This window comes from Schistocerca cancellata, chromosome 12, assembly GCF_023864275.1.
Source record: "Schistocerca cancellata isolate TAMUIC-IGC-003103 chromosome 12, iqSchCanc2.1, whole genome shotgun sequence".
NCBI classification, from domain to species: Eukaryota; Metazoa; Arthropoda; class Insecta; order Orthoptera; family Acrididae; genus Schistocerca; species Schistocerca cancellata.
The window spans coordinates 52,357,060-52,382,296 of NC_064637.1; the positions used below are offsets into that span (position 1 = coordinate 52,357,060).

The following is a 25,237-nucleotide window of genomic DNA, read 5'->3' on the forward strand; positions in this document are numbered from 1 at the left end:
GTGGCAGGGGTAAAATACAGGGAACGAAAGGCCATTTACAATTTGTACAGAAACCAGATGGCTGTTATAAGAGTCGAGGGGCATGAAAGGGAAGCAGTGGTTGGGAACGGAGAGGCAGGGTTGTAGCCTGTCCCCGATGTTATTCAATCTGTATATTGAGCAAGCAGTAAAGGAAACAAAAGAAAATTCGGAATAGGCATTAAAATCCATAGAGAAGAAATAAAAACTTTGAGGTTCGCCGATGACATTGTAATTCTGTCAGAGACAGCAAAGGACTTTGAAGAGCAGTTGAAGGGAAACGATAGTGTCTTGAAAGGAGCATATAAGATAAACATCAACAAAAGCAAAACGAGGATAATGGAATGTAGTCGAATTAAGTCGGGTGATGCTGAGGGAATTAGGTTAGGAAATGAGACACTTAAAGTAGTAAAGGAGTTTTGCTATTTGGGGAGCAAAACAACTGATGATGGTCGGAGAGGATTAGACTGGTAATGGCAAGGAAAGGGTTTCTGAAGAAGAGAAATTTGTTAACATCGAGTATTGATTTAAGTGTCATGAAGGCGTTTCTGAAAGTTTTGTATGGAGTGTAGCCATGTATTGAAGTGAAACATGGACGATAAATAGTTTGGACAAGAAGAGAATAGAAGCTTTCGGAATGTGGTGCTACAGAAGAATGCTGAAGATAAGGTGGGTAGACCACATAACTAATGATGAAGTATTGAATAGAATTGGGGAGAAGAGGAGTATGTGGCACAACCTGACAAAAAGAAGGGACCGGTTAGTAGGACATGTTCTGAGGCATCAAGGTATCACAAATTGAGCATTGGAGGGCAGCGTGGAGGGTAAAAATCGTAGAGGGAGACCAAGAGATGAATACACTAAGCAGATTCAGAAGGATGAAGAAGCTTGCACAGGATAGGGTAGAATGGAGAGCTGCATCAAACCAGTCTGAGGACTGAAGACCACAACAACAACAGCCACTATCAGGAATGATTATGGTGATGGTGAAATGATGAGGACAACACAAACACCCAGTCCCCAGGCAGAGAAAATCCCCATCCCAGCCGGGAATGGAATCCGGGACCCCGGGACCCAGAGGTAGCAAAGCCAGCCACGAGCAGCGGACAAGGCAGGGAGTACAGTGTTGTCAACAGAGAAACAGTGACCAACAGAATGGGTCGCACATGAGGGCTCAGGGACTTCGAATGTGGAATAATCATTGGGTGTCTTTTGGATAACATATCAATCAACTACATGTCATCCAGTTCTAAGCTGCTCTGGTCTACTGCTGGTGTTGCGACTGTGAAGTGTAGATGCTAAAGAATGTAGAAGAGATGATCACAGCTAAACGAGAATGTTCAGTAAACTAGGTAAAAAATCAGTAGTGGCACATCTTAATGGGGAACTTGAAACTTTCAGCGCAGGGCAGAAGCATGTATTGATTTGCTGACAGTAATGTCCTGAAATGGAGTGGTCTGCCTGTAATCGAACCTTTGGTATGAGACAGAACGTCAACTCCGCTCCAGAGAGAATTGTTCAACATGACTACCCTCTCTTGTTTCCTCTCTCGAGGAAGACTGGTCGGCCATTCCTCCAACTGACTGTACGTGTCTCCTTCGGGGTTCAAGCCTTCATAAAACCGAATGGTGGCCATCTTTCGTATTAATGTCCACTAACAGGTGTCCGGATACTTTTGACTGGATAGCGTACTTCTGCAGCACTCCCAGTATATGAACGGTCCTCGACCATTGGCAGCATATAATGTTACTGTTTCTTGCCATTCTACTTTCATGTGACAAGCTCCAGTTGTCGCTTGTTGCTACAAAGTGATGTGAGTGGCTTTTCTTCACGCTATGTAAAACTCGTTGGCGCTCAGCTGGAAAGCAGGTGAGTATAGAATGAGCACATGGATACCAGAATGAGATTTTCACTCTGCAGCGGAGTGTGCGCTGATATGAAACTTCCTGGCAGATTGAAACTGTGTGCCGGACTGAGACTCGAACTCAGGACCTCTGCCTTTCGCGGCCAAGTGCTCTACCATCTGAGCTACCCAAGCACGACTCACGCCCCGTCCTCACAGCATTACTTCCACTCAGATGGTAGAGCACTTACCCGCGAAAGGCAAAGGTCCCGAGTTCGAGTCTCGGTCCGGCACTCAGTTTTAATCTGCCAGGAAGTTTCAGCACATGGATAAATTAAGTTATGTCGTACGCATTAAGTAGCATCCCTCATTGGGTTGAAGTATACAGTTTAGGGTTATTTTCCATATTTTCAGTCTATGTTGTCCTATGGAACTACGGTGTGTGCCAGTGAAATGTAGAATCCGAACAGTAAGAGTACTGTGTGCAGTAGATAACCGTACATCTAGCAGATGCCTTCTTAAGGAGACCACACCTTGGGTCAGGTCGAAAAAAAAATCGATTTTCGGTTTTCGTCATACTTCGATAGATTAAGGTTTCATTTAAGTACTCTGTAAGGGATGATTTTTTTTCGAGCATTTGAAGAGCATTTTCCTACCACGTGTGTTTATGTGCCACGCCCACTTTTCTGTCTCCCACTTTTCTGCATATATTTTAGGTCTTTATATCCCCTATATTGCACGTTAGGGATGTTTCTTTACTCCCGCGTGAGTTGGCTGTCCTTGGAATGCAACGGTCAGTATTATTTTGTTTCTGCTCTTTGTAAACAACAGGCTTTCAAACACGCGGTTAGTTTTGTTCAAGTGTGATTGCGAGTAGTTGTTATAGAAAACTTGCAGGTATACTATGGCAGTCAGTTAGGAGAAATAAAGAAAATATGGAGGCAATGAAGAGAGATGTTCTTCCATAAGTCCTCTACCGATGATAAGCCATGTCATGGATTGTGTCCATCACGAGAAAATTCGCGGTGCAAACACAATAGTGCTCAGGCAACTGGAGAATCTTATTCTCACCAGCATTCTCTTCCTGCTGCTGTAATTACAGAAATTAAACCTATTTTCAGAGACTTGGCTCATCCTGACCTAAGGAAATGTCTGCATGGGCAGACACAGATCCCAAATGAATGTTTCAACAGCATAATTTGGAACTGCTTTCCTAAAACTGTATATGTAGGCTTGCATACTATGAAACTAGGAGTTCATGATGCTGTTATTATATTCAGTTGCGGTAATATTGGAAAGTGCTGGGTACTGAAAAAGCTGGGAATTAATCCTGGTGAATATGTGATCACAGGGCTGCAACATTGCGATAAAATGAGGATAGCCGATGCAGACAGGGCTGCATCTAATATGTCCAAGGAAGCAAAACAAACATCCAGGAATGTGAAAAAGAAGCTGGAAGACCAGGTAGAGGCCAAAGAAAGGCCATCAAATGTACCAGGACAGTTTTAACTAACTGTAAGTAACAAATTTCAAAAGTTTTTTTTAATCAATTTCCCGCAAACATAATTTTTAGTACATATGAACCAAAATATCAGAAACTACACTCCTGGAAATTGAAATAAGAACACCGTGAATTCATTGTCCCAGGGAGGGGAAACTTTATTGACACATTCCTGGGGTCAGATACATCACATGATCACACTGACAGAACCACAGGCACATAGACACAGGCAACAGAGCATGCACAATGTCGGCACTAGTACAGTGTATATCCACCTTTCGCAGCAATGCAGGCTGCTATTCTCCCATGGAGACGATCGTAGAGATGCTGGATGTAGTCCTGTGGAACGGCTTGCCATGCCATTTCCACCTGGCGCCTCAGTTGGACCAGCGTTCGTGCTGGACGTGCACACCGCGTGAGACGACGCTTCATCCAGTCCCAAACATGCTCAATGGGGGACAGATCCGGAGATCTTGCTGGCCAGGGTAGTTGACTTACACCTCCTAGAGCACGTTGGGTGGCACGGGATACATGCGGACGTGCATTGTCCTGTTGGAACAGTAAGTTCCCTTGCCGGTCTAGGAATGGTAGAACGATGGGTTCGATGACGGTTTGGATGTACCGTGCACTATTCAGTGTCCCCTCGGCGATCACCAGTGGTGTACGGCCAGTGTAGGAGATCGCTCCCCACACCATGATGCCGGGTGTTGGCCCTGTGTGCCTCGGTCGTATGCAGTCCTGATTGTGGCGCTCACCTGCACGGCGCCAAACACGCATACGACCATCACTGGCACCAAGGCAGAAGCGACTCTCATCGCTGAAGACGACACGTCTCCATTAGTCCCTCCATTCACGCCTGTCGCGACACCACTGGAGGCGGGCTGCACGATGTTGGGGCGTGAGCGGAAGACGGCCTAACGGTGTGCGGGACCGTAGCCCAGCTTCATGGAGACGGTTGCGAATGGTCCTCGCCGATACCCCAGGAGCAACAGTGTCCCTAATTTGCTGGGAAGTGGCGGTGCGGTCCCCTACGGCACTGCGTAGGATCCTACGGTCTTGGCGTGCATCCGTGCGTCGCTGCGGTCCGGTCCCAGGTCGACGGGCACGTGCACCTCCCGCCGACCTCTGGCGACAACATCGATGTACTGTGGAGACCTCACGCCCCACGTGTTGAGCAATTCGGCGGTACGTCCACCCGGCCTCCCGCATGCCCACTATACGCCCTCGCTCAAAGTCCGTCAACTGCACATACGGTTCACGTCCACGCTGTCGCGGCATGCTACCAGTGTTAAAGACTGCGATGGAGCTCCGTATGCCACGGCAAACTGGCTGACACTGACGGCGGCGGTGCACAAATGCTGCGCAGCTAGCGCCATTCGACGGCCAACACCGCGGTTCCTGGTGTGTCCGCTGTGCCGTGCGTGTGATCATTGCTTGTACAGTCCTCTCGCAGTGTCCGGAGCAAGTATGGTGGGTCTGACACACCGGTGTCAATGTGTTCTTTTTTCCATTTCCAGGAGTGTATCATAGATAAATGAATGAAATTTTCAGAGAGTCTGCATAACATAAAAAGCCACCTCTGATACTACATTCATTAATATTCCCCCATTAGGAAGTTGACAAAAAAATATTTTCTGCAGAAAAAACTTAATATTTTTTGTTAATAAATTTGAATAAGTATTTCTTAAAAACTATAAAATGAATAAAGTAGATTTTTGTACAGTCGACTCTATTAGCATCATGTAACATACAGTAAAAATATTAAGGTCGTGCATCGAATAGTTTTTTTTTCAGAAATGGGTCAAATACTTTTCCTAAATTAACGTGGGTTAGATAGGCAGGATGTGGTCCCCTTAAAGACTTTGGGATTCTTACACTAACTACCCGTTTAATCTTTGCTTCTTGACCACGAAAAAATCGGTCTCTACTGAAGATACGCACAGTCATAATAGCAGAGAAATAATTCTAATGAAGACTTTGCCCTCTGACGAGTATTCAGAAAGGAATTATGTAAGCTGTTGGAAAGATACTCAACAAGCTACCTCTTAACACAAAGCATGAAACTGGAAATCCCTACCGGTTCAAAAGCAAATTAAAAACATACCAAATGGCTACTATTTCAACAAATTATCAGAGTGTGTAGACTGTTGGACTGAAAATTTTTTGGCCTCAATGAGATAGTTTAGTTATTAAACTTAATACTGAAACAAAATTACTTTCAGTTCAATGGAACGCAGGATCGCAGGCTTAGAAGCGAAAATTTTTAAAAAATAATTAAGAAGTGAAATTCTCACGCGCCAGAAACAGAACAACCACCAAAATCGTGTACTACTATAGATATTTTGATGACACACTGATGTTAATGGATGGAAATAACGAAACACTCAACCAATACATGATGCTCTCAACAATTTGCACCCCAAAATAAAATTCAGTATAGAATTACGAAATAACAAAACAATAAATTACCTGGATTTGACCATAGGAAACACCTATTATGCATACAAATTTGAGATTTATCTGAAACCGACCACAACAGGAAACAAAAGTAAAGCACATTCCTGTCACACAAAATCTAAAATGAACGTATATTTTGATGCTATCACGATTAATTAATTTGCTTCTGGAGCGAGACATCACACAAAAAGAATTCCAAATTCAACACGTTGCAGAACGAAATAGTTTTGATCCTAAAATTGTCGCATAACTTTATGTACGCGCACTAAGCCTATACAATACAGCTTAGAAGAGAATCACCTGCAAAACAACGTACGCGCTACGCATCTACCTCACACAATTAACGCAGTACTGAAGCAAACTAAAACAAAATTTGCATAGAGACACTACTCAATTTTCGAGCACTACTACGCTCCGGACAAACAAAGCCAAACCAATATTCAAATCCAGACATGTATAATATTCATTGTTAAGTATGTGAAAAGTTCTGTATATGTCAAGCTGGACGGAATTTTAATATTTGATGCCGAGAACACATTAGTGAGAGCGACATTAAACCATCAACCTTCTCCCGTGATTTGACATCAGTGAGATATACAACGGTCGAGATTTTACACACTGCACAAAAATGACCACTAATGAGTATTCTTAAAGAAATCGAGATATATTCACACACATACAAAATCACCCCAAGAAATTCTAAATGAACAGATCGAAATGAAACACAGACATTACATACAAAATGTTAATTAAATTATTCTCTCAAACAAGAGATCAGTAAAAAAAATGAATCCAGAGATCAAGTTACTTCTTTTTATTTCTCTTCTTGTTCTTCTTCTTGTTCTTTTTCTTCTTCTTGCCTTCTTCTTGCAAACTGACTACGTCTGGCGCCGTTTATCCCCATCCTGTCGCCGTCTTCTTCTGACTTTCCTGAACGTTAATAATCTTTGCTTCCACTGCATCCTCCACATCATTTTGCCATTTGCACCGTGGGCCATTTTGTCATTTGCGTCCGCTGGGATAGTATCCATCGTAGTACACTATTAGGTACCCTCTCTTCATTCATCCTAGTCACAGGGCCGAACCGCATCCGCTGCTTTTGTCGGATGTCGTCACAGATACCACTATTCATTTTCATCCGTTGTCGGATAACATCCTTATCCTGTCCTGTAGTAAAGCCTGAGCTTCGTATTGCATCTCAGTGGCAAGTAGTTTATTCTTATTTCTTTTGCTAACATCCCAGACTTCTGCTCCATACACTACACTCTCTTCCTCTAACCTTTTTCCTCAACAGAACACAGTCCATTGTCCTTGTTACAGTTCGTCGTTTATTAATCCTGCAAGTGATTTTATCATTGCTTGTGCCGTGTTTATTAAATAATACCTGAAGATATTTTGCCCTTTCTACACCTACAATTATTTCTCCATCTACCTCCAAAGTATTTACTTTCATCTACACCTACATTTATACATCTACATCTACATCTACATTTATACTCCGCAAGCCACCCAACGGTGTGTGGCGGAGGGCACTTTACGTGCCACTGTCATTATCTCCCTTTCCTGTTCCAGTCGCGTATGGTTCGCGGGAAGAACGACTGTCTGAAAGCCTCTGTGCGCGCTCTAATCTCTCTAATTTTACATTCGTGATCTCCTCGGGAGGTATAAGTAGGGGGAAGCAATATATTCGATACCTCATCGAGAAACGCACCCTCTCGAAACCTGGCGAGCAAGCTACACCGCGATGCAGAGCGCCTCTCTTGCAGGGTCTGCCACTTGAGTTTGTTAAACATCTCCGTAACGCTATCACGGTTACCAAATAACCCTGTGACGAAACGCGCCGCTCTTCTTTGGATCTTCTCTATCTCCTCCGTCAACCCGATCTGGTACGGATCCCACACTGATGAGCAATACTCAAGTATAGGTCGAACGAGTGTTTTGTAAGCCACCTCCTTTGTTGATGGACTACATTTTCTAAGGACTCTCCCAATGAATCTCAACCTGGTACCCGCCTTACCAACAATTAATTTTATATGATCATTCCACTTCAAATCGTTCCGCACGCATACTCCCAGATATTTTACAGAAGTAACTGCTACCAGTGTTTGTTCCGCTATCATATAATCATACAATAAAGGATCCTTCTTTCTATGTATTCGCAATACATTACATTTGTCTATGTTAAGGGTCAGTTGCCACTCCCTGCACCAAGTGCCTATCCGCTGCATATCTTCCTGCATTTCGCTACAATTTTCTAATGCTGCAACTTCTCTGTATACTACAGCATCATCCGCGAAAAGCCGCATGGAACTTCCGACACTATCTACTAGGTCATTTATATATATTGTCAAAAGAAATGGTCCCATAACACTCCCCTGTGGCACGCCAGAGGTTACTTTAACGTCTGTAGACGTCTCTCCATTGATAACAACATGCTGTGTTCTGTTTGCTAAAAACTCTTCAATCCAACCACACAGCTGGTCTGATATTCCGTAGGCTCTTACTTTGTTTATCAGGCGACAGTGCGGAACTGTATCGAACGCCTTCCGGAAATCAAGGAAAATAGCATCTACCTGGGAGCCTGTATTTAATATTTTCTGGGTCTCATGAACAAGCGTGTTGGGTCTCACTCGATCGCTGTTTCAGGAATCCATGTTGATTCCTACAGAGTAGATTCTGGGTTTCCAGAAACGACATGATACGCGAGCAAAAAACATGTTCTAAAATTCTACAACAGATCGATGTCAGAGATATAGGTCTATAGTTTTGCGCATCTGCTCGACGACCCTTCTTGAAGACTGGGACTACCTGTGCTCTTTTCCAATCATTTGGAACCTTCTGTTCCTCTAAAGACTTGCGGTACACGGCTGTTAGAAGGGGGGCAAGTTCTTTCGCGTACTCTGTGTAGAATCGAATTGGTATCCCGTCAGGTCCAGTGGACTTTCCTCTGTTGAGTGATCCCAGGTGCTTTTCTATTCCTTGGACACTTATTTCGATGTCAGCCACTTGTTCGTTTGTGTGAGGATTTAGAGAAGGAACTGCAGTGCGGTCTTCCTCTTTGAAACAGCTTTGGAAAAATAGTATTTCAGCTTTAGGCGTGTCATCTTCTGTTTCAATGCCATCATCATCCCAGAGTGTCTGGATATGCTGTTTCGAGCCACTTACTAATTTATCGTAATACCAGAACTTCCTAGGATTTTCCGTCAAGTCGGTGCATAGAATTTTACTTTCGAATTCACTGAACGCTTCACGCATAGCCCTCCTTACGCGAACTTTGACATTGTTTAGCTTCTGTTTGTCTGAGAGGTTTAGGCTGTGTTTAAACTTGCAGTGAAGCTCTCTTTGCTTTCGCAGTAGTTTCCTAACTTTGTTGCCGGCTGCGGTGGTCGAGCAGTTCTAGGCGGTTCAGTCCGGAACCGCGCGACTGCTACGATGGCAGGTTCGAATCCTGCCTCGGGCATGGATGTGTGTGATGTCCTTAGGCTAGGCTAAGTCCTAGGGGACTGATGACCTCAGATGTTAAGTCCCACAGTGCTTAGAGCCATTTGAACCATTTTTTGAACCTAACTTTGTTGTTGAACCACGGTGGGTTTTTCCCGTCCCTCACACTTTTACTCGACACGTACCTGTCTAAAACGCATTTTACGATTTCCTTGAACTTTTTCCATAAACACTCAACGTTGTCGGTGTCGGAACAGAAATTTTCGTTTCTTCTGTTAGGTAGTCTGAAATCTGCCTTCTATTACTCTTGCTAAACAGATAAACCTTCCTCCATTTTTTAAAATTCCTATTTACTTCTATATTCAGGGAAGCTGCAACGGCCTTATGGTCACCGATTCCCTGTTCTGCGCTTACAGAGTCGAAAAGTTCGGGTCTTTCTGTTATCAGTAGGTCCAAGATGTTATCTCCACCAGTCGGTTCTCTGTTTAATTGCTCGAGGTAATTTTCGGATAGTGCACTCAGTATAATGTCACTCGATACTCTGTCCCTACCATCCGTCCTAAACATCTGAGTGTCCCAGTCTACATCTGGTAAACTGAAGTCTCCACCTAAGATTATAACATGCTGAGAAAATTTATGTGAAATGTATTCCAGATGTTCTCTCAGTTGTTCTGCCACTAATGCTGCTGAGTCGGAATGTCGGTAAAAGGAGCCAATTATTTACCTAGCTCGGTTGTTTTTCCGTTCCAAAAGCCAAGTACCCACACTTCTTCATGTTCATCTTCTGGCCAACCTTCCGGCCAAGCTTTCTTGCCATATAGCTCAAAGCGTCTTCATCTTCTCATAGTACAGCCCGATCATCTGTAAAATACATGCTAACTATCTTGCTGTCCTCTACTGTCGCTATCATAACATGTCTTTCTCTATGCCAAGTTTGCAGGATTGCTCCTAGATACAGCTTATAGACTCTTGCTCAAATGGTTCAAGTGGCTCTGAGCACTATGGGACTTCTGAGGTCATCAGTCCCCTAGAACTTAGAACTACTTAAACCTCACTAACCTAAGGACATCACAGAAATCCATGCCCGTGACAGGATTCGAACCTGCGACCGTAGTGGTAGCGCGGTTCCAGACTGTAGCGCCTAGAACCGCTCGGCCACACTCTTGCTCACCTCGAATTATTCTGTCCTACTATTCCCAATCTTTACTCTCGCTTTGTTATTTTCACATAATTCCCTAACAGCCTCTAGAAATCTTTGATCTACCTCTGTCTCTTACAAATTTTTTCCACAGTTTGTTGGTGGGTAAATTATCAAATACTTTCTCTGCGTCAACCAATGCAACATGTCTCTCTAGTCAATGTTTGTGCGTAGTCCACATATTAGTTTCCATTGTCCATTACCGATCCTCCTACGCCGAATCCTGCTTGCTCTTCTAGCTGCTTGTGATTTGTTCGTTTCTCTGCCAGATATTACAATACCTTCGAGTACAATATTATAACGAAAGGGATCACTGCCAATCCCATATGGCTCATTACGTCACCCTTTCTTATGCACTGCTGTTATGTAACATCTTTTCCATTCTGATGGAACAGCTCCATTTGATGCTATTTCAGATATCCTCCTTAGCGTCTCCAACAGTTTCGGTGGAGTGGACCAAACATCACTATCTCTGGATTGCCTTCTTCATCTTACAGTTCCTCATAACCCTGTTGAAGAAATTTTATGTCTAAGCTCCATAACTTTTCTTATGGCAGCTTCACCTCACAACTATATGAAAATTCAGTCCGATGCTCCTGGAATAAATCCTTTAAATTCGTGACTAATGTTGTTTTGCTGTAACTTGTCATTAGTTGACACTCGTACTAACCTGATTGTTTTTCATGCCTCAGCACTACGAGCGCAACCAGTCATCCTTTCTACATATTCACATCTTTTTTCCCCACGCCTCGTTTTTCCCTTTTAACACTCCTCTTTTTTAGTACTGTATTTAATATAGTATATTTATCTGTTCTCTCACATTCATTCATATTCACGAACGCCAAATAAGCTTCTTTTTTTCCTTTCAATCATCTGCGCTATTTCCGCATCCCACCAAACTGGTTTCATATTCTCATACTATCCAAGGGCTTCTTTCGCTGCTTCATCTACGGCCTTCTTTATATGCTCGGATTCCTCTTCTACTGCACTCTCCAGTTTGATTCCTACTCGCTACTATTTTCCCTTAAACTTGAAACATCCCCTTAGAAAAATTTTATAAGTGACAGTGCTGGAAAACCTCCACGTTATTTAATTTTCAAACAGCTGAGCAAAACTGAACGTACTCGGACATTCACTAAACTGACACACAATAGCTTTAGCGCAACGCAGTCTGACTTTCACTAATCCCTACAAATGAATGGCCCTGACTAACAATAACCTATACCTTTCATGAATCACTTACCTCACAAAAATCTTCGTTATTCGAACTATTGCAATACAGCGAGCGCCAATTCTGCCAGCTAAATAAATGATTCTAACTACTGAAGGCACTAACTACTGATAGGCATAGTTGGCAAATGAAAGATTTTGATAGAGAACAAACAATGTATTTACCTTAATAATATTCAAAAGTTATCATATATCAGTTCATGATATCCAGTATTGCAAATTTACTCTTTCTGATGGACACACGTCCATATCGTCCACTCTCAAAACTCTGCCATCTCTCTCCCCACATCCACCACTGCTGGGGGCTCACCTCCAACTGCGCAACGCTACGCGCTGTTAACAGCCAACTGCCCAACACTACAATAGCGAATATTCCAACAATGGCAACCTGCCACAGACAGCACTCAGCACAGCCAGTGATTTTCATATAGAGCGCTACGTGGCGTTAGCAACAAAAAAACCTAAACAGCCTACTTACGAACTGTCAAAATTATACCTTAGGGTAGGCAAGTCATTATGCTACGACCTCTTCTGTTTGCCGCTACTCCAGAAAGTGTGGGGACCACTTATTTCACATTCTGCCAAAATATGGCCACTTACAGAATGTGGTCCTCCAATTCTGATATAGTCAATTTTTAAATTGGCCTTTTGCCTCTAGATTAGATGATCAATAATTGATTTCAACCCTCTTGTATTGTTATACCATTTAAATTTATGTGCATCCTTGTGGGAAAAAATGTATTTTCTACTTGTAATTCATGCTGCTCCATGCTGCTCCACAAAACTTTCCCTGTTCTTATTCCTTACATACTCCCAAACATCCCAATATCCTTATTATCCATCTCTATCCCTACTCTGCTATTAAAATTTCCTGCCAGTATCAGTTCATATCCACTTGGAATGGCTTCTACGGTCTCTAACAACACGTGTACTACGAAATTAAAAATAAGCACTGGAAACAATGTTGTTGTTGTGGTCTTCAGTCCTGAGACTGGTTTGATGCAGCTCTCCATCCTACTCTATTCTGTGCAAGCTTCTTCATCTGCAACCTACATCCTTCTGAATCTGCTTAGTGTATTCATCTCTTGGTCTCCCTCTACGATTTTTACCCTCCACGCTGCGCTCGAATACTAAATTTGTGATCCCTTGATGCCTCAGAACATGTCCTACCAAGCGATCCCTTCTTCCAGTCAAGTTGTACCACAAACTCCTCTTCTCCCCAATTCTATTCAATACCTCCTCATTAGTTATGTGATCTATCCATCTAATCTTCAGCATTCTTCTGTAGCACAACATTTCGAAAGCTTCTATTCTCTTCTTGTCCAAACTAGTTATCGTCCATGTCTCACTTCCATACATGGCTACACTCCATACAAATACTTTCAGAAACGACTTCCTGACACCTAAATCTATATTCGATGTTAACAAATTTCTCTTCTTGAGAAACGCTTTCCTTGACATTGCCAGTCTACATTTTATATCCTCTCTACTTCGACCAACATCAGTTATTTTGCTCTCCAAATAGCAAAACTTCTTTACTACTTTATGTGTCCCATTTCCTAATCTAATTCCCTCAGCATCACCCCATTTAATTCGACTTCATTCCATTATCCTCGTTTTGCTGTTGTTGATGTTCATCTTATACCCTCCTTTCAAGACACTGTCCATTCCGTTCAACTGCTCTTCAAAGTCCTTTGCTGTCTCTGACAGAATTACAATGTCATCGGCGAACCTCAAAGTTTTTATTTCTTCTCCATGGATTTTAATACCTACTCCAAATTTTTCTTTTGTTTACTTTACTGATTGCTCAATATACAGATTGAATAACATCGGGCAGAGGCTATAACCCTGTCTTACTCCCTTCCCAAATTGTAAATAGCCTTTTGCTCCCTGTATTTTACCCCTGCCACCTTCAGGATTTGAAAGAAATTATTCCAGTCAACATTGTCAAAAGCTTTCTCTAAGTTTACAAATGCTAGAAACGTAGCTTTGCCTTTCCTTAAGCTAGCTTCTAAGATGAGTCGTAGGGTCAGTATTGCCTCACTTGCCTGGAAAGCATACGTTTGAGAAAACATCATTTGGAAATAGTCACAAACCTCACGTATCACAATACTATCGGGCATAACCAATTCCTTAAAAAAGGTTAGGTTGAAATTACTTATGAACGTAGAGCCACATAAACGCGAATCTTACAAGGAATATATTACGGATAGTAAGAACAAAGGTATGACACTCCAAGTACCATATAAGGAAACAACGTTTAACCATATATCTGACTCAACTGTCAATATAGCTGTCTCGAAACGTCATTGTGAAAGAAACTTCCATAATTCACAAAGAGTACTCCAACAATAGTTTAACATCTCTTATAGCTCCAGTAAGAACAAAGGAGCACTCTTTTACAATAGTGTGACAGCAACTGAGACATCGATTTGATATACAGGATGTTACAAAAAGGTACGGCCAAACTTTCAGGAAATATTCCTCACACACAAAGAAAGAAAATGTTATGTGGACACGAGTCCGGAAACGCTTACTTTCCATGTTAGAGCTCATTTTATTACTTCTCTTCATATCACATTAATCATGGAATGGAAACACACAGCAACAGAACGTACCAGCGTGACTTCAAACACTTTGTTACAGGAAATGTTCAAAATGTCCTCCGTTAGCGAGGATACATGCATCCACCCTCCCTCGCATGAAATCCCTGATGCGCTGATGCAGCTCTGGAGAATGGTGTATTGTATTACAGCCGTCCACAATACGAGCACGAAGGGTCTCTACATTTGGTACCGGGGTTGCGTAGACAAGAGCTTTCAAATGCCCCCATAAATGAAAGTTAAGAGGGTTGAGGTCAGGAGAGCATGGAGGCCATGGAATTCGTCCGCCTCTACCAATCCATCGGTCACCGAATCTGTTGTTGAGAAGCGTACGAACATTTCGACTGAAATGTGCAGGAGCTCCATCGTGCATCAACCACATGTTGTGTCGTACTTGTAAAGGCACATGTTCTAGCAGCACAGGTAGAGTATCCCGTATGAAATCATGATAACGTGCTCCATTGAGCGTAGGTGGAAGAACATGGGGCCCAATCACATCACCAACAATGCCTGGCCAAACGTTCACAGAAAATCTGGGTTGATGACGTGATTGCACAATTTCGTGCGGATTCTCGTCAGCCCACACATGTTGATTGTGAAAATTTACAATTTGATCACGTTGGAATGAAGCCTCATCCGTAAAGAGAACAATTGTACTGAAATGAGGATTGACACGTTGTTGGGTGAACCATTCGCAGAAGTGTACCCGTGGAGGCCAATCAGCTGCTGATAGTGCCAGCACACGCTGTACACGGTACGGAAACAACTGGTTCTCCCGTAGCACTCTGCATACAGTGACGTGGTCAACGTTACCTTGTACAGCAGCTACTTCTCTGACGCTGACATTAGGGTTATCGTCAACTGCACGAAGAATTGCCTCGTCCATTGCAGGTGTCCTCGTCGTTCTCGGTCTTCCCCAGTCGCGAGTCATAGGCTGGAATGTTCCGTGCTCCCTAAGACGCCGCTCAATTGCTTCGAACGTCTTCCTTCGTTCTGGAAATCTGTCTCGATACAAACGTACCGCGCCACGGCTATTGCCCCGTGCTAATCCATACATCAAATGGGCATCTGCCAACTCCGCATTTGTAAACATTGCACTGACTGCAAAACCACGTTCGTGATGAACACTAACCTGTTGATGCTACGCACTGATGTGCTTGATGCTAGTACAGTAGAGCAATGAGTCGCATGTCAACACAAGCACCGAAGACAACAATACCTTCCTTCAATTGGGCCAACTGGCTGTGAATCGAAGAAGTACAGCACATACTGACGAAACAAAAATGAGCTCTAACATGGAAAGTAAGCGTTTCCGGACACATGTCCACATAACATCTTTTCTTTATTTGTGTGTGAGGAATGTTTCCTGAAAGTTTGTCCGTACCTTTTTGTAACACCCTGTAGATATCAACACCACCTGTTTAATGTAGCAAACCAACATTTTGTAATATGTAAATTATCTGCTTACAAATTTGAAATATTTTACCAAACTATGTACCGTTCCCAGATAACCTGAACATGACGATCACGCCGTAATATACCTATGGTAATAATGGATGCAGTTAAACACAGCAGCGTCTTTGGAGTCATAACACAACACATAAAAAAATATTTCCTTTTCTGTGTTATCTTCGGTAGTGTTTTATCGGCCCGATGTTGTTTGAAACCACTACCAATGCAGACGTTTATCTTCATCTTTTGGAGATCTTATGTCAGTGAAAGGAACCGGAAAAGATATTCTTCTTATTCGGATTCGATCCGGGGCCGGTGCGCCCACCCGAGTCCAGGAAGCAGCGCATTAGCGATCTCGGCTAACCTGGCGGGTTACAGCGGGGCAACACCACCTACTGGTAAAGATGTACCTGTGGCTCTCGCTGTAGCTGTAAACAGCAGGTGATGTGTCACTGTGATATGGCAGGCGTGCAGGCTTATGCGCGGACCGTACCGACAAATCAGTGAGTTTGAAAGACGGCGCATTATTGGGATGGGAGAACGCGACGCATCCATCCGGGAAATTGTTGATCGTGTGGGCGAACTCTTTCGGCAGAGTTGTGCGACTGGATTAGTGATTTCCTGTCAGGAAGGTCCAGTTCGTAGAAATAGACGGCAAATCATCGAGTGAAACTGATCAGGTGTTTCCCAGGGAAGCGTCTTGGAACCTCTGTTGTTCCTGATCTACACTCCTGGCAATTGAAATAAGAACACCGTGAATTCATTGTCCCAGGAAGGGGAAACTTTATTGACACATTCCTGGGGTCAGATACATCATATGATCACACTGACAGAACCACAGGCACATAGACACAGGCAACAGAGCATGCACAATGTCGGCACTAGTACAGTGTATATCCACCTTTCGCAGCAATGCAGGCTGCTATTCTCCCATGGAGACGATCGTAGAGATGCTGGATGTAGTCCTGTGGAACGGCTTGCCATGCCATTTCCACCTGGCGCCTCAGTTGGACCAGCGTTCGTGCTGGACGTGCAGACCGCGTGAGACGACGCTTCATCCTGTCCCAAACATGCTCAATGGGGGACAGATCCGGAGATCTTGCTGGCCAGGGTAGTTGACTTACACCTTCTAGAGCACGTTGGGTGGCACGGGATACATGCGGACGTGCATTGTCCTGTTGGAACAGCAAGTTCCCTTGCCGGTCTAGGAATGGTAGAACCATGGGTTCGATGACGGTTTGGATGTACCGTGCACTATTCAGTGTCCCCTCGACGATCACCAGTGATGTACGGCCAGTGTAGGAGATCGCTCCCCACGCCATGATGCCGGGTGTTGGCCCTGTGTGCCTCGGTCGTATGCAGTCCTGATTGTGGCGCTCACCTGCACGGCGCCAAACACGCATACGACCATCATTGGCACCAAGGCAGAAGCGACTCTCATCGCTGAAGACGACACGTCTCCATTCGTCCCTCCATTCACGCATGTCGCGACACCACTGGAGGCGGACTGCACGATGTTGGGGCGTGAGCGGAAGACGGCCTAACGGTGTGCGGGACCGTAGCCCAGCTTCATGGAGACGGTTGCGAATGGTCCTCGCCGATACCCCAGGAGCAACAGTGTCCCTAATTTGCTGGGAAGTGGCGGTGCGGTCCCCTACGGCACTGCGTAGGATCCTACGGTCTTGGCGTGCATCCGTGCGTCGCTGCGGTCCGGTCCCAGGTCGACGGGCACGTGCACCTTCCGCCGACCACTGGCGACAACATCGATGTAGTGTGGAGACCTCACGCCCCACGTGTTGAGCAATTCGGCGGTACGTCCACCCGGCCTCCCGCATGCCCACTATACGCCCTCGCTCAAAGTCCGTCAACTGCACATACGGTTCACGTCCACGCTGTCGCGGCATGCTACCAGTGTTAAAGACTGCGATGGAGCTCCGTATGCCACGGCAAACTGGCTGACACTGACGGCGGCGGTGCACAAATGCTGCGCAGCTAGCGCCATTCGACGGCCAACACCGCGGTTCCTGGTGTGTCCGCTGTGCCATGCGTGTGATCATTGCTTGTACAGCCCTCTCGCAGTGTCCGGAGCAAGTATGGTGGGTCTGACACACCGGTGTCAATGTGTTCTTTTTTCCATTTCCAGGAGTGTATATAAATGACCTGGGTGACAATCTGAGCAGTTCTCTTAGGTTGTTCGCAGATGATGCTGTAATTTACCGTCTAGTAAGGTCATCCGAAGACCAGTATCAGTTGCAAAGCGATTTAGAAAAGTTTGCTGTATGGTGTGGCAGGTGGCAGTTGACGCTAAATAACGAAAAGTGTGAGGTGATCCACATGATTTCCAAAAGAAATCCGTAGGAATTCGATTACTCGATAAATAGTACAATTCTCAAGGGTGTCAATCCAAATAAGTACCTGGGTGTTAAAATTACGAACAACTTCAGTCGGAAAGACCATATAGATAATATTGTGGGGAAGGCGAGCCAAAGGTTGTGTTTCATTGGCAGGACACTTAGAAGATGCAACAAGTCCACTAAAGAGACAGCTTACACTACACTCGTTCGTCCTCTGTTAGAATATTGCTCCGCGGTGTGGGATCCTTACCAAGTGGGATTGACGGAGGACATCGAAAGGGAGCAAAAAAGGGCAGCTCTTTTTGTATTATCACGTAATAGGGGAGAGAGTGTGGCAGATATGATACGCGAGTTGGGAAGGAAGTCATTAAAGCAAAGACGTTTTTCGTCGCGGGGAGATCTATTTACGAAATTTCAGTCACCAACTTTCTCTTCCGAATGCGAAAATATTTTGTTGAGCCCAACCTACATAGGTAGGAATGATCATCAAAATAAAATAAGGGAAATCAGAGGTCGAACAGAAAGGTTTAGGTGTTCGTTTCTCCCGCGCGCTGTTCGGGAGTGGAATGGTAGAGAGATAGGATGATTGTGGTTCGATGAACCCTCAGCCAAGCATTTAAATGTGAATTGCGGAGTAGATATGTAGATGTAACGTGTGTGTGTAGAATGGTTCACGGAAGGCCATGAGATGGATCAGGTCGCCCCACCCAGACCACCTCCTGAGAAGATCGGCACCTCGTTCGAATGACATTGAAGGACAGATGTGCGTCCTACTCTGCTCTGGCGCAACAGTGGAACAGTGTAACACATCGTACACTATCAAGCGTGACAGTGCGCCACCATTCGTTACGGCATGCGTTAAGTGCTCATCGTCCACTTCTCTGCCTACGTTTGGCGAACGTGCAGACATGCTAGAGGGCAATGACGTATGGAACAAAGTCACTGGGATCAGGAATGGCATTGGATAGTGTCTTCGGACGAATCCAGGTTCAAAATAATGACCGCATTTTGTTTCGCCGCAGGCAGGGGAGCCCCATCACAGTGACTGCATTCGCACGAGACATACAGCGCCAGTTCAGGGCCTTATGGTGAGGGGTGCTATTGGGTACAATCACAAATCATAGTTGGTGTTTGTCCAGGACACTGTTCCCAGTGTGACCTATGTGAAGAGATCCTGAGATCTGTAGCCATACCCTTTCTGCACAACACCCCAAACGCCATTTTTCAGCAAGACAATGCACAACCACATGCTCCTTCGACTGCCCGGTTGGCCGTGCGCTCTAACTCACTGCTTTCCGGGCAGGAAGAGGCGCCGGTCACTGGCACGAATCCGCCCGGCGGATTTGTGCCGAGGTGCGGTGAGTCGGCCAGTCCGTGGGTGGTTTTTAGGCGGTTTTCTATCTGCCTCGGTGAATGCTGGCTCGTTCCCCTTATTCCGCCTCAGCTACACTATATCGGCGATTGCTGTGCAAACAAGTTCTCCACGTACGCGTACACCACCATTACTCTACCACACAAACATAGGGGTTACACTCGCCTGGTGTGAGACGTTGCCTAGGGGGGGCCATCAGGGGCAGAACCGCACAATAACCCTGGGTTCGGAGTGGGGCGGAGAGGGGTGAAGTGGACTGCGGTAGTCATCGTGGGGTTGCGGACCACTGCAGCTGCGGCGGGGACGGAGCCTCTCTGTCGTTTCTAGGCCCCCGGTTAGCAAAACATAACATTACATAACATGTTCCTTCACAAACTATTGCCTTATTATTGGCACTGTATGTCAGCCTCTTGCCGTGGCCCGCCAGATCACCTGACTTGTAGCCAATCGGAAGTGTGTGGGATATGGTGAAACAACTGGAGCGGCTCTGTGACCCAATGCCGAAGATGAACTTTGGAACCAGGTGAATCCAGCGTGGATGGCTGTACCACAGGACGTTATCAGCACCATATACGCGTCGATGCCATCACGTATGGAACAATTTATCAGGGCACGTGGCAAACCTTGTGCCTACCAGGCACCACGACAGATGCTTAACCGAGGTAACTAAAATACTAATCATTTTTGCAGAACATGCTAATATACACGTCCTGTGAATATGATCGTCCTGTCTCTAGACGTTCAAGGTGTTTCTCTTTAACGTCAGTGTATATTTACCGTATTTTAACAAATAACCTGATGAACTTCAGACCATTTGCATTACTCCTGAATTTACAATGAAAGAGATTTTAGCTCCATTTGTTTTTAACGGTAGCGGAGAGTGCCTTACCTGGAAGACAGTGTACCTAGCAACAGACGGTGTTGCCCGGGGGGGGGGGGGGGGGGGGATCGAACTGTGGTGACCGATTTTGCAGTGACATGAAGGCACATGTACTAGAGAAGTCCATAAGTCGTTGCCGGCATTTTCTACTGTTTTTTAACATGTTGCGGCCCCGTCAGCAACTGTGATAAATTAATATGTCAAAAATCCGCTTCAGTTGCGAAATGTTACTGGTCTCTTCTTTCTTTCGCTGATTCCATAGTCCCGCAGCGATCGCAGGGTCGGCGTGGCTACAACGAATTTGGAAATGATAGTTTTAGGGGTGGCCGGATGCCCTCCCTGCCGCGACCCTGTACCCCCAGAGATGGAATCAGTGTTCTGCATCTAGTGTAAATCGTAAACAGGGCGAACGTGTTTAAAACGTCTGCGACGCCTGTTAACTGAGGCGGAAGGTGGGGACCAGCCCGGTATTCACCTAGCGGGATGTGGAAAACCGCCTAAAAACCACATCCAGGCTGGCCGGCACACCGGCCCTCGTTGTTAATCCGCCAGGCGGGTTCGATCTGGGGCCGGCGCGCCTACCCGAGTCTAGGAAGCAGCGGTTAGCACTCTCGACTACCCTGGCAGGTAGTCTTTGACCAGGAGAACACAGGGAAAATATTCAACGTAGCGTCCGCGGCTAACCGACCGCTTATCACGAAGAGGGGCTGGGGCTGTTCCTCAGCTAAGTAACGCTGCTTGACACAGTACCACGGAACTGTAGCTTTTCGTGTGCCTTATTCTGGCGTGTATTAGTTTTTTTTTGCTTCTGAAGAAGGCTAGATTACTCTTGCTGAAACCTGGATAAAGACCGGAAACATTTCGCAACTGATGCGGATTTTTTACATACTCATTTCCTACTGTGGTTTTTATTGTTGTTAGACATGAGGATGTGTCTTGTGAAGCATATATGAGAAGGAGATTAGTGTTTAACAACCCGTCGGCAACAAGGTCATTAGAGACGTGCAGCACTGGTGAACAGTTGTACTTGTACACACCTAAATGGTGAAGAATATATTACAGCTATTTCGAAGACATTTTCAATTCTCCACTTATCGAATTTTATGATTAGTAATATTCTATGTATTCTTATAACTGCTTACAAAATGCACTGGCTGTTAAGTCAAGTTTGTCGCTAATGCACCACATCCTATCTTAAAACAGAGATAAGTCTTTCTGTTGTGGCGTAACAAGACAGCCACGCCACTCGGAAGTAGCCGAAAGGCACGCGTTACACTCACGCAGACTAGAGATAGGTCTGAAACAGGATACGTAATGAATGCTATAAAGAAAAGTACGTAGCTTCTGCAATACTTAACTTTAATCCATCCTTGTGGTACATCACTCATGACGATACAAATGAGACTCTGTAGATTCTGCAATAAACTACTAATGGCACCTTGCTAGGTCGTAGCCATTGACGTAGCTGAAGGCTATGCCAACTATCGTCTCGCCAAATGAGAGCGTATTTTGTCAGTGAACCATCGCTAGCAAAGTCGGCTGTACAACTGGGGCGAGTGCTAGTAAGTCTCTCTAGACCTGCCGTGTGGCGGCGCTCGGTCTGCAATTACTGACAGTGGCGACACGCGGGTCCGACGTATACTAATGGACCGCGGCCGATTTAAAAGCTACCACCTAGCAAGTGGCGGTGACACCACACTTTCATCGTGGAACACGCGATTGCTTGTCTTCAAAATTGAAAGGATGTGTTTGCAGTAGCTTCTATTTTAAAATGTTGTTAACCTGTAACTAGTTTTAGATAATACCTCTGCTTAGCTTCATTTGACTCATCACTAATTATTTAGTGTGATACAGTAGTAGCGTCAGAGATAGAATATTAAGTGTTGTGCTAACACGTTTTTATCGATTACAGCTCTTTTAAATGCGAAATACTTACAAATGTATTTTTCCAAATTTGGCAACACCTTAATTCCGGAAGAGGCTGCACCAACAAAAACTGAATGCTATCATTCAAAAAGTCTCTCCGCAGTGCCGTATGATTGTTCGCCTGCCTGGGTTACTTCCATTCAAGTGGACTCTCCCAACATTCCACTGTTTCGTTTATCTCAGCCAGCGTCAGTAGTATCGTTGGTGTGTGTCGTTACGAGTTGACGTGAACGTTATAGTTCCTTTGTTCGTTTGTTTCGTTTTTGTCATTGTTAAAATGATAACCACTGAAGAACATGTGTTTTTAGTCGAACGAGTGTTCAAAGCTGGCGGTAAATACACAGTTTCAGTTCGTCAAACATTTAATTCAGTTTTCCCGGAGACAATACTGCCGCATCGCGATACTGTGCGAGATTTGATTAACAAATTTCGAAGTACGGGTGCAGTGACAGATGCACCGAGAAGTGGTCGTCCTAGCGTTTTGTCTCAGGTTAAACTACTCGATATTCCCGATAAAATGTCCACGGGTCCGAACAGTAAGAAAACTCGCCCAGGAAATCAATGTTAGTGTCGGAACGGCCCGCATAGCTGTAAGGAAAAAATTAGAACTTTTCCCATACAAAATGAGAGTCGTGCAAGAACTAAATAATACTGATCATGGCAATGGACTGCATTATGGTCAATCGTTCAAAAATTTCTTTCAACTGAATGGAAGGGATATTCTTAATGAAACGTTTTTCAATGATGAGGCGTGGTTTCATTTATCCGGGTATATGAACTCGCAAAATTCTCGTATGTGGAGTACTGCAAATCCATTGTGTGTTCATGGGGAACCACTTCACTCTGTGAAAATGGGAGTTTGGACGGTAATTTCTAGACGTCAGGTTGTGGGTCCCATATTTTTCAACGAAACAAGACAAGCACAACTATACTGCAGTGATATTCTGCATCCATTGATAGGAGAACGTGTGTTAAGTGAAATTCTGAACGGTTATTTTCAACAAGATGGTGCAACCGCGATAAAGATCGCGTTCTAGTGTCGCCGCTTGCTGATGTTTTCGGTGGTCGCATAATTTCACAGGGACTTTGGCCTCCACGATCGCCTTACCTAACACCACCTGACTTATTCTTCCACTTTACCTAACACCACCTGACTTTTTCTTCTGGGGTGCAGCGAAAGCAACTGTCTATAAAAACGCGTCCAAAATCCATCGATGATTTGAAAACTGGTTGGTTGGTTGTGTCGGGGAAGGAGATCAGACAGCGAGGTCATCGGTCTCATCGGATTAGGGAAGGACGGGGAAGGAAGTCGGCCGTTCCCTTTGAAAGGAACCATCCCGGCATTTGCTTGGAGCGATTTAGGGAAATCACAGAAAACCTAAATCAGCATGGCCGAACGCGGGATTGAACCGTCGTCCCCCCGAATGCGAGTCCAGTGTCTAACCACTGCGCCACCTCGCTCTTGTAAACTGCAATATCCACTTTCACTGCTTCTGTTACAGGAGAAATGATACAGCTTCTTTTTGGAAACATGATTAGACTAATTAAATTCTGTATTCAACAACAGGGGGTACACTGTCAACATTTATGTGAAAATTTGTTAGTAAAAATGAATATTGCCGGCCGGTGTGGCCGAGCGGTTCTAGGCGCTTCAGTGTGGAACCGCGCGACCGCTACGGTAGCAGGTTCGAATCCTGCCTCGGGCATGGGTGTGTGTGATGTCCTTAGGTTAGTTAGGTTTAAGTACAATCCTGGAAATTGAAATAAGAACACCGTGAATTCATTGTCCCAGGAAGGGGAAACTTTATTGACACATTCCTGGGGTCAGATACATCACATGATCACACTGACAGAACCACAGGCAGATAGACACAGGCAACAGAGCATGCACAATGTCGGCACTAGTACAGTGTATATCCACCTTTCGCAGCAATGCAGGCTGCTATTCTCCCATGGAGACGATCGTAGAGATGCTGGATGTAGTCCTGTGGAACGGCTTGCCATGCCATTTCCACCTGGCGCCTCAGTTGGACCAGCGTTCGTGCTGGACGTGCAGACCGCGTGAGGCGACGCTTCATCCAGTCCCAAACATGCTCAATGGGGGACAGATCCGGAGATCTTGCTGGCCAGGATAGTTGACTTACACCTTCTAGAGCACGTTGGGTGGCACGGGATACATGCGGACGTGCATTGTCCAATTGGAACAGCAAGTTCCCTTGCCGGTCTAGGAATGGTAGAACGATGGGTTCGATGACGGTTTGGATGTACCGTGCACTATTCAGTGTCCCCTCGACGATCACCAGTGGTGTACGGCCAGTGTAGGAGATCGCTCCCCACACCATGATGCCGGGTGTTGGCCCTGTGTGCCTCGGTCGTATGCGGTCCTGATTGTGGCGCTCACCTGCACGGCGCCAAACACGCATACAACCATCATTGGCACCAAGGCAGAAGCGACTCTCATCGCTGAAGACGACACGTCTCCATTCGTCCCTCCATTCACGCCTGTCGCGACACCACTGGAGGCGGGCTGCACGATGTTGGGGCGTGAGTGGAAGACGGCCTAACGGTGTGCGGGACCGTAGCCCAGCTTCATGGAGACGGTTGCGAATGGTCCTCGCCGATACCCCAGGAGCAACAGTGTCCCTAATTTGCTGGGAAGTGGCGGTGCGGTCCCCTACGGCACTGCGTAGGATCCTACGGTCTTGGCGTGCATCGGTGGGTCGCTGCGGTCCGGTCCCAGGTCGACGGGCACGTGCACCTTCCGCCGACCACTGGCGACAACATCGATGTGCTGTGGAGACCTCACGCCCCACGTGGTGAGCAATTCGGCGGTACGTCCACCCGGCCTCCCGCATGCCCACAATACGCCCTCGCTCAAAGTCCGTCAACTGCACATACGGTTCACGTCCACGCTGTCGCGGCATGCTACCAGTGTTAAAGACTGCGATGGAGCTCCGTATGC

At 45.4% G+C, this 25,237-nt stretch overlaps 1 protein-coding gene across 1 annotated transcript in view; it reads left to right on the forward strand.

Annotated features, from left to right (window-relative positions):
- Window positions 1-25,237, forward strand: part of LOC126109799 (uncharacterized) — a 142,924-nt gene that overhangs the window by 108,761 nt on the left and 8,926 nt on the right. The window lies entirely within an intron of this gene.